Raw genomic sequence first — 12,005 nt, 5'->3', positions numbered from 1 at the left:
TTGAGATCACTGAAACATTGTTAGAAGCATGGGATAATGATCTTGCATAGATGAAGATTCATTTCAGTGACATTTTCTTAAGAATTGCATTGTACACAACTTGAAAAACTATTATATTTATATATATGTATTTTACTTTTCAATTTGGCATTGTTGTCAAAGGGGGAGTAGAAATATGTATGTGATGTGAAAATTTTGTGTGTACTGTTAAGGGGGAATCTGTACATGTTTGTAAGCACACTTAGTTGACAATCTGACCAAAAAAATTTCTAAGTGTTGCCATCAATGCCAAAGGGGGAGATTGTTGGCTTGATGATGATTTTTGTATTGGATGACTTTATGTGTTGTCATTGATGGCACATATACACACACATATGTTCATATTGTCATAGTCATCTTAGTTAAGTCAAACTGGTACTACTCTTATGTCTTCATATTGCAAACCGATATCATATGTATAGAGTAAGTCTAACTGGTATGAAGGTGTCTATCTAGTATATGTTGACAACCAGTATATGCAGTAAAGACAATTGGTTTTGGTCAATTCCACAGTTACCAGTTTTGAGATACAGCGGAGAGAAGCAAGGAGGTGAATGGAGACAATCGGTCTATGAGTTAGAAGCGGTTAACACTCAATCGGTATCGATGTTCCAACTGGTTTTACTAATTGTGTAATGAGTTATCATCGGTCATGATGAGTTATCTCTAACTGACATTTTTGGCAATGATTTGTGATGTGTTATGGAAGATTGTCCAGATTCACTAAACCTAGGAAATTGTGTTGAGGTTCTTGAGGTGACATGAAATCTAATGTCTATAAAAAGACATTGTGATGAGTTATTTCAAAATGTAAGATACAAGTTGTGTTATGAGTTAGAGTTGATGCAAATTATTGAAGGAGTTGTAGAGTATTTTGGTGATGCAGTATTGAGTGAGCATAAAAGGATCTATACAAGCAGAATGTGTTATTCCTAGATCACACCACATGTTGTTTTCTATTCACTATAGCAGTTAAATCCCCTAACCGGGTAAGGTCTAACAAGATTCATTGTATAAATACTCTAACAAGGTGATTCATTGATGTAGAGGTATGGTTCAAACAACTTGAAAATGCTCCAAGTTACTCACTTGCTCAACTAAACAACAAACCCTCCTTTTAAGGATTTACTCCAACCAAGCCTCACACCTTCAAGAGTATCAATTAAACATCCCATATCACCTATTTTAATCCCCATAACCCCACAAAGGGAAAATATGCAAAGGTTATCAAAGTTTGGTTTCAAACGCCATAGGCAAAAGTGCTCAAAATGACTCAAATTGCTCACAACCCCTCCAAATGGTTTGATAGGCCTACAAAGGCTCAAGAAAGGTTAAATAGGTTCCTAAAAAATCAAATGATGCCAAACAACCCTCTGATTTGGTTGTTCAAGTCCCAAAAGTCACAAAGTACAATTTGGCTCTTTAGACCTAGTAGCCCTCAAAACTCACTTTTTGGCTTCCCACCCAAAACTCCAAAGGACAGGCCAATATTATTTGATTTTGTTTATCAAAAATCTATGACAACACTTTCTACCAAAGGAAAGGTTCTGGAATCTCCTGCAAGTACCATTACTAATGAATCCTCATCTATGGCTAAAAGAGCTAATTTAAGCACTTAACAAAGGAACTACCCCCAAAACCTGCAACTCCACCAAACCAACTATTGGAGAACCTTGGGGTATCCAAATCATAACCAAATACCAAGTTATAGCTTCTTTTTTTTCATTAAAACTAAAGTTATGGGGATTGTTCATGAATTTTATTCAGTTTCCCACAACCAGTCACATAGAGATGTTTGGCCAAATTTAACAAAATCTCACCCAAACTGCATCCTTTCAGTCTAAAACCTTTTGAATCTTAAAATACACTCCCCAATCCTCCATATAACCAAGAATCATATTTTTCCCATGGTTAAAATGTTAGGAATGAGGAAAGGAAGTAAAAACCCTAGCCTAGGGCACTTTCACGGGTTGCAGAGGTTTGCAGCGCCTTTTCACCCTCAATACTCCACTTCAGAACCTCCCCCTTGGCTCAAATGAAAGGTAAATCAACCACCTATCTTCCCATGAAAATATTTTTCACATTTGAGGTCATACAGATCCGCACCAAGTGAGTTTGCGGCAAAATTACAGCAAAAATGCAAATTTTATTGATTTCAAATTACAATTTTTACAATTTTAACCCACAACAACCCCCACACGAGTTTGTTGAGCCATTTTATAGTTTTCCCAATTTTTTAAAACCAATTGGAGATGGTTATGAACATTGGGCAACCAATTACAACAACTTTTTGAAAAGTTGCTTTACAAATAGACAATTTTTGCATTTTGTCATTCAAACTAATTTTATCATCAACCTAGGGATCTAAACACATTGAAATGGATCTAAATAGACCAAAAAAACCTTGACTCCCTAATTCTACTCATCCTAAGTCCCTTTGACCATAGTTTACCATAGGGTTTATAATGCACCCTAGGCCACTAGGCCTTACAAAATGGACAATTAGGACCTTATTACAACACAAAACATAAACAAAGGATTTTTTGATCCTTCCCAACACCTTGCTATCAAACACATGAAGTGTTCAATCAAGAAATTATGAAATTGAGGCTTTTTCCCCTACACCATTCATTAACTTGGATCTAAATCCTCCACTGACGTTACCTTTAACCAGGTATAGCTCCTAACAGGGCTTTGGGATCTTTAACAGGATTCGCTCCTAACAAAGCACTTTGTAGACCTTATCTGGTCAGTTACCTATTTCTACAGATAGTTAACTTGTGATTCCCATCTCACCGTGTTTTTTCCCAGTTGGGTTTTCCACATATAAAAACTTGCATTATGGTGAATGTTTTACTTGTTGTGAATGCTTTTATAACACTTTGGATTGCATGTAAAGTCTTAAGTAAACTAGTTTATTGTTTTTACCAGTCTGGGTTTAAAGTGTTATTGTTTTTGCTATCATTGACTCACCCTCCCCCTCTCAGTTATTTATAAGTCTATCACCCTATCATTCAACTTTCCCCATACATCAATGGGGTCTAGGGTGACATTAGGTAAGGACCACCACTTGTCAGAATTTTTTCTCCCTCGTTTTTATCTTTAGCTCACTTTCACAAGATAGCCAAATATAATTGAGGAAGAAACTTTGAGGACTTTGGCCTCCCACCACCACCTCTAGTTGAAGGACACCCACTCCCACCATCGGTAGATGACCCTACACCACCCGAAGACCACCCAAAGGCATAACCCCCATGTGAAGGAAAAGAAAAGTGGCATTGAGTCGAGCTACCCTTGCCACTAGAGTAGCATTGAGGGGCTTGTGCTTGGTGAGCAAGAACATCAAGTAGAGAAGTTCTGATGCTAGCAATCACAAGACAAAGATTGACTGTGGGAAGTGGAACTATCTAGGGGCACCTTGGCAATGTTTAATTTTACAACACAAGCACTTGCAAGATTAAATGAAAAAAAAAAACACCTTCCATAGATGAGAGCTTCACAAATGAATTCTATAATACTCAAAAGCAAAAAATATAGAATGAATTACAATTCTACAAATGGCGATTTATAAACAAAGAACAAATATTCCCTAAGCTAAATTTAGGATAACTAAGGTGCAAGAATGAGGAGCTAAATAAAGCTCAACCCTAGGGAAAATAGATGCACAAAAGCTAAATTAGAATCAAGAACTCCTAAGTGAACTTAAGAAAAAAATCATAACTTGTTGTAAAAAAAACTAATAGCTTAATATACTCTAACAACCCCACTTAAGTGAATTATAGGATGAGTAAAAAACATATAAATACATGAATGCAAAAATGGGTCCCAACAATAAAAGGCATGATTAGGTACCCATGTACAAAACGATGAAGTCTCTCTACGAAAAGAAAAGGAGAAAAAACGCATGGGAAAAAACCCCTTCCAAAAGAGAGAGATGTAATGCATGAAAACACATGAACTACTAAAAAAGGAAGGAAGGCCTTAGATAGACCCCCCAAGGACAAATTTATTCATAAAAGTATAATCAAGATTTTCCCCCGTGGAAGAGAAATGAAGAGATGGTGTATCACCCCACAAGAGAGAAGCTCCAATGTCAAATATAAAGGCTCAAGGATGAATGCTAAATATGATCCAAGAGTGACAAGCCACGTGTCTCCTCTTAGGAAGAAATAAATCCACTGGCCAAGGTTGAAGAAAATCCATGAAAGGAGATTGAAGGAATACTCTTTGAATGTGTGCCATGGAAGACTACTCAACTACCCATATGTATAAATTATGATGATCCAAATCAATTGAAGCAAATCCAAATAGTTGTGAAGATGCCTAATGAACAACCTCTAAAGGCACTGAAGATGGGCTGACAGGAATGCTCAAACTACCATCAAAGAGGAAGTGAAGAACCTCAAAAATGTGTGCAATGTGTACAATGTGTGACTCAACAAATAGTCCTACATTATTTGGTAAGAAGTCATCCCACAAAGCTAAAACTGGAAGAGAACAATCAACCTACTAAATTGAATCAATAGGGTATATGAATGAGCTAATACCAAGGTGTCTAAGTATGAGGAGTGACATCTGAGATACAATAATTGGATCCATTATAACACGAAAGATTTGTGATATACTCAAGCATCTCAAAAGTACCAGAATCATAGGGTATGTAATCTACATGTGCAAAGGGAATGACACAATTTGTTACAAGATCCTCTAGAAATGGAGAGATATGAGGGTCTTCGTAGATCTCCCAAAGGAGAATCCAAAGTGCATGAGGAAATTTAATGTCCAATAAATCACACATAATATAGATATCAACACTAGAATAACTCACTCCTACAAAATGGTCATTAATTATCCTCCAAGCATACTGAACCCTCTTTGAATCTAGTTGAGGGACAAGTCCATATAGATAGGGAAAAAAGTGAAGCCACCCAAGGTGTGCCAAGATGTCCTTTTTCTAAGACTCATAATTGTCATTTATCATGCTAATAACAGAAGGATGGACAAAAAACCCATGATACTTAAATGAAAATCTCAAACCCCAATAATCTCAACATATGTAACAAACATCAAGTAGAGAAGCATCCAACAAATATATCCATCTCAAGTGCAGTAGATTTGGATATTGGATGTTGAGATCTCTTTGACGATATTTGAAAGTCAAAAAGTGAGTCTGTTTGCCAAAGTTATAGCCCAAAAGTGCAGAAATAAAGTTTGAATTTGGAGGCCTAGTACTGCAAATTGGTACAAAATCTTATCAAACCACTATCATGAGTAGATTGGTGCAAGAACTATCTTTTCAATGATATCTCATTTTCCAAATTTTGACACCGTATGACAATGTTGTGAGCAAATAAAAACAAAACTAGGTTTTTTAGGGCAAGGTAGAGCTAAAAATAGAAGAACTCTACTAAATTTAGATGAGCACCTATTTTGTTGGGTGCACCAAATTTAGTCATGGTTGTAGAATTGGATGATAAGAATATTGATGTAGGCCTAGTACAAGCTAGTATTTACCTTTTTGACATTTTTTAAAAATATTTTTTTTGACCCATTAAAACAATGTATACCCATGTTAATCTTAGAGGATCCGGTTAATACTGAGAGGGGGAGGGTGAATCAGTATGAACACCACTTGATAAATTGAAACTTAAACTTATCAAACTTTCACCAAAACAAACATAAACCAGCAATGAAGTCATTTACCAGTACCAATATCTACTGATAATCATCTGCTAAACTGATATATCAATTTTGCTCATTAAGTGTTCAATAACCATGCATAAACTGAATGTAAATTATCACATCACATCAAAAAAATTCAGCATATGAACACAGTGATTTTCACATGGAAACCCAAATAGGGAAAAAGCATGGTGAGAATTGGTACCCACAAGAATTGTGCACTCTTTCGGAATGCACCCTGTTAGGAGCCTAGCCCGGTTAGGGGCTTACAAAGATGCCCTATTAGGAGTAGACCCTGTTAGGAGTCACCCGATTAAGGGATTTAGATGATGAGCTCTGTTAGGAGCTTTGACTTGTTAGGATCAACCTTGCAAGAGGATTTTAAAATCAGATGTTGAGTCACCCTGTTAGGGGATTTACAATGTAAGGTCTATTAGGACCTACCCAATTAAAGGATTTTGTCTGCTACAACTGTTAGGGAATAACAGTGAATGATCAGGGTATAACACTCAACTACTTGCTTGATCAGATCCAATTATGCTCCAAATTTGCAATACTGAGATAGATTTCTCACACTCTAGTTCAGCTTTACACTCTTCTCTAAAACCATCGACACAAAAAACATCAACTATACCGACATAAAACTTTTACAACTAGGTCAAAAACTAAACCCTAGATTCATCAAGAATTTATAATGTAGATCATTATGGATCATATTAGATCATTGTACAGACTATTACAACATTTTACAAGACAATATCAACCGTTGAGTGATAGTAACTCATCACAAAAACTCAATCTGATACAAAGTCAAACCCTTAGAACACTCTTCTAAGCGTTTCATTGTTTCGCAAGAAATTCCATCTTGAAACATGCCAAAATAAAAATTCAATTTTCTATGTGGGTTGTGCCATGTCATATCCAACATTTGAACTTGATGTACATCACCGCCAAACCAAAAATCATTACCAATTAAGTGAATTCTTTACCGATCCTTAAACCCTTCTTAAACCCTAACAAGAACTCAACAGAAATCATAAACATGACTTTCAGTTGCCAAAACATAATGCGGTTCTGGTCAGATACATATTACATTGATAAAAACTCACATTCCAAACCGTAACACCTCAATCATCACCAAACGCTAGATCCAATCAAATTATTTCCTCGCTTACCGGTGAAGGTCCTAATTCCTAGTTTCTTGTTTCATTATTGGTAAGCTCTTTTTGGTAAACCAAAAGACTTAGATGACATAATACAACACAAGTAAACATCAGTTGTCATGAATAAACATCAGTTTCCATCAATGGCAACATAAATAACTGATCAAAGTCATCCAATCATGCAATCTCAATCTCTTCATCACAATGTCATCACCAACAGTCATTTACCGGTTCAGTCATCATTCTTCAATTGCATCAGTTATGCCAATCATGCCAACAACCCATTCAAAATTTCATGAAAATTTTAATAATAATTTTAGCACTGGATCTTTCTTGTAGACGTGCGATGTAATATTGATGTTGCCTTAAGGTATGGGGTATGTACATCTATACAGTATGATATAGATTTTTATACCCTTAAAAAATTGCAAAAAAATCAATGATCTTTGAAGTTGATGATTTGGTAGGTATTTTTGGGGTTCTTGGGAATTCATGTTGAATAGTTTGGAATACTAAGAGGGGTGAATCAGTACTCCCTTTTAAAATTAAAATTGAACTTTTGAAACTTAGTTTATTATCAATTAACCTCAACACAAAAGTAAACCATGCAACATAATTGAAATACAAGAGATATACAACCATAAGAGAGACAACATATTTTTGTACGTGGTAAAACCAAATGGGAAAAACCATGGAGAGGGTTAACTATCAAGATAATATAACTAGTTATATGAGATTACAAGGCTCACTATCAGAGGGCTCACTGCCTAGATTACAATGGCTTACTGCTGAAAGGTTCACTAACAAGAGATAGAGACAAAAATGAATTGAGAAAATTGCATCTACATATGCATAGGTTCAATTCTTGATAAGCTAAAATATTTAAACTACTCGTAGCAAATCTCATCAACAATCTCTACAACTCTATTGCAATCCACCTGCTCCAATCCATTGTCACACCTCTTCAACCTTTCTTCTTCACACACACATAGCACACTCAACCACCACAACACATGAACACTCTCACCATATCAAGCAAACCATAACACATATATATATCAGCGGGTATATGCACCAAGTTGGCTTCAAGAACACTTTCCCCAAGAATACTTTTCGATATGTCTTCTACATGTTTTCTTTTAATAATCTTCCAATGGTTAGATCATATGTTATATACTCTAGAGAAAAAACAAAAATGGAAAAACATTCAAGGTTGGCTAGACTTGGAATGATCATATCCTCGAACTTCTACAAGAAAGTTTTTGAAGCACAAAAACACAATCCAACTTGACACAAAGAAATTAAGTTCATGAACAACGGATTTAGAAAATATCATCATCAGAAATCAAAATGTAGAGGAACACGAAGCATTGCAAACACTGTCGAACACCATCATCATTGAATACAATCAAATTCAAACTTGGTCAACATGAAAACATATCCACATACTGGCAACATATGTTTCCAGAGCACCATCCTTCCGAAAAACACATATGCGACAACTATAATACTAGCTTCCTGACATAACAACAAGGCTCTTCATCTCCATACATACATACCTATCTTCTACTATTCTACAACACCTTCATACATACATACCATTGTTCTACAACACCTTCTCTCTGTACAATGTCTTAATATATCTGGACCAATCCGGATCACCGAGTTTGACATCAATGACAATAAAAATATATATTTATAACTCTCCCCCTTTTTCATTGATGGAAAAACACATATAACCACTTTTCTCCCTTTTAGAAACATAATCTCTATTTTTCTGCTTCATCTATATATTTGTTCCTTATTTCTCCATATATTTCCCCCCCTTTGACATCAAGGATAAAGCGTAACAACAAAAATGTTACTGCAAAACTATAGTTCCTGAAAAAGAAAATGTTTCAATTGTGCTTCACATGAAAAATTATCTTATACCTCTCTTTAAGTTCCAAAAGAAAGGTCTTCCAAGAATTCAAAGCCAGGTTTACACACAAACTATTGTTCACCACCATCAAGTCAATAGCATCAAATAAGGAATCTAGTATGGAGGGATTCTGCTCACACTTTTTAGCTTCAACAAGGAGACCAGAAAAATGTTTTAATCTAGCTTCAACTTGTTCGCAACAAGGCAGAAAACTGAGAGGGGGGGGGTGAATAAGTTTTCTCAAAAACTTTACTTAACTCAAACACAATTTTAGATCTAATAATTAATAGTGAAAGCATAAATCAACACCATATCAATAACACACATATCACCAAAATTTTTGATGTGGAATACCAACTCAAGGGAAAAACCACGGTGGGAACCTACCCACAATATGATGATACCTTTTTAGAAGTATATGAAATATTACAATGGGAAATGCACATGCATTCAGGCACACTACCTAGAGCTCACTTCTCAAGAACAAAGAACAACAAGGGCTACAACACTAGGGAAGACTCATTGTCTTATAAAAACAGTCAGATTACATTCAAAAGATCATAAACTGATACAATTGCATGTCCTCATGCTTGGTTACAGTTCCAGTTAGGCACATAACACATATTCTTCTCCTTCACACTTCTTCACACTTAATTGCACTACTTCATTATATCTGAAAGATCAAAGAATGATTCGTGCACATAGATCCCTCTCTCACATGAGTATTACATTAATTTATACATATTATCAACCTATCTTTCAAGGTTGGCTCAACACACATCACAAATTACAAGGATATAACCATACACGCTACAACATTACATGCAGACTAAAACAATGTCGGCTAAGACATAGTATGGACCTAAATCAACACCTTGAACACAAAACATCTCCAAGAATTATCCCTCAAATATCTACAACATGCTACAATCATGATGTCAGCCAAGAACATGAAGAACACCACCGAATCAAAGAAATCATCCATAACGCAAATAGTGATCAATGTGGACCACCAAACCAGATAAGACACAATCTAGAAACATCCACAAGCACCATGAATTACCACAAAAACAACCGCACCAACACCACTTACTAGAATCTCCATCACCATTATACCAAACTTCAAGAACACTAACTGAACTAACTGTCAAACTGAAAGATTCACTTGCAGACCTCAAAATTATGAACCAGTGAATTGAGGACACACTAGAACATTCCAAACACTTTGCCAAATCCACAAACCAAGATATTTCAACACAGAGAAATCTAGAGAAAAATTCAAAACACTAATCAAAACCAAACAACTGAAAAACAACCACAATACCAGATCTCATATCTCGATCAAATCTCCATGCGGATCACTAAAACTATAGTTAAATCAACTAGAGATACTTATCTCAAAAACCCTTTAATCCGCAATAACTCATCTACAACATACTAGCCAGAATAACTCACTTAATTTGACTACAACAAAGAAACACATAGAAGAATAAATTGACATCAATGACAATATAACACTCAGTCAATCCAATCAAATATTTGCACATTATCCCAAAAATCTCCCCCTATATCCAACAATTTCCCCCTTTGGCACTGATGGAAACATATAATGTGAAAAACAATCAATGTCAAATAAATTAACAACTCTCAACAATCTCCCATAATACAAATATTCTCTCCCCTTGAGATCACTATATGGTTTTTCACATGATTCTCTCCCCCTTTCACATCAATGCTAATGGCACATATTTGCATTGCAAAATAAAAAAAATTGAACATCTAAACCACAACATTGACTACTCCTCTTGAGTAGCATCCACCACTCATCGATCTAGAGCATGAGATATGATTGTGAAATCCCCCAGACTAATGCAAATCCATGAATCTTAGTTCTTATCACGAGTTTCAATCACCCCTAGCTTCTTTTTAAGATACTCAAAAGTATCTTCAGACAAAGGCTTATCTGCAATTTGTTCCTTTGTAGATACATACTCCAAGCAAACTTCCTTCTCATTCACCTTTTCTCTTAAGATATGAAACTTGATTGATATATGCTTAATCTTTGAATGCAACACCAGATTCTCCAAAATGTTGATAGCGCTTGAATTATCACAGTATATAGCAGTAGGCTCATTGTAAACAACTCTAATATCCTTTAACATCTTCTTCATCCAAATCATCTAAGTAAAATTGCTAGCAGCATAAATATACTCAGCCTTTGCAGTAGATAAAGAAATAGCATTGTGCTTTTTACTCATCGAAGAAACTAACCTCTTTCCCAAGAAAAATGCATTGCCACTATTGCTTTTTCTGGCATCCACATCTCTAGCACAATCAGCATTAGTAAAAGCACTCCAAGTAAAATCATCATCTTTAGGATACCACAAACCAAACTCAATTGTCCCTTTCAAATATATGAAAATTCTTTTCATAGCTACAACATGAGATTCCTTAGGATCAATTTGAAATCTAGCAACAAGACATACAACATTTATAATATCTTGTCTAGTTTGAATCAAATATAATAATCGACCAATCATAGATATGTATCTAGTCTAATTTTATTTAGGATAATCATCATCCTTTGTCAACTTATATTTGGTCACCATAGGAGTACCAACTAGCTTTGAATCATCTAAACCAACATTCTTCAACAATTCCTTCACATACTTAAACTAAGATATAAAAATATCTTTATCCAACTGATTAATTTGCAATACCAAAAATAATTTCATCTCACCAATCATAGACAACTCAAACTCATTTTGCATTTCATCTGCAAACTTCTTGCACAAACTATCATTCCCTCCAAAAATAATATCATCAACAAAAACTTCAACAATCAAAATATTATCATGATGAATCTTGAAATATAGATTACTATCAACAATACCTTTATTGAATCCAAGCTTCAACAAATATTTATCCAGTCTGACATACCAAGCTCTTGGGGCTTGCTTAAGTCCATGCAGTGCTTTCTTCAACCTGCAAACCACATATCCCTGATCTGTCAACTGAAAATCCATCTAATTACTCAATATACACTTCCTCTTCCAACTCACCACTAATAAAGGCTAACTTGAGACCCATTTGATAAACTTTGAAATCTTTGTAAGCAACATAAGAAAGAAATAATCTAACTTCAATTCTTGCCACTAGAGTAAAAATCTCCTCAAAGTCAATTCCTTCCATCTGAGATT

Source organism: Cryptomeria japonica, chromosome 6 (genome assembly GCF_030272615.1).
Source record: "Cryptomeria japonica chromosome 6, Sugi_1.0, whole genome shotgun sequence".
In the NCBI taxonomy this organism is placed as follows: Eukaryota; Viridiplantae; Streptophyta; class Pinopsida; order Cupressales; family Cupressaceae; genus Cryptomeria; species Cryptomeria japonica.
Note: the sequence above shows the minus strand (reverse complement) of the source record.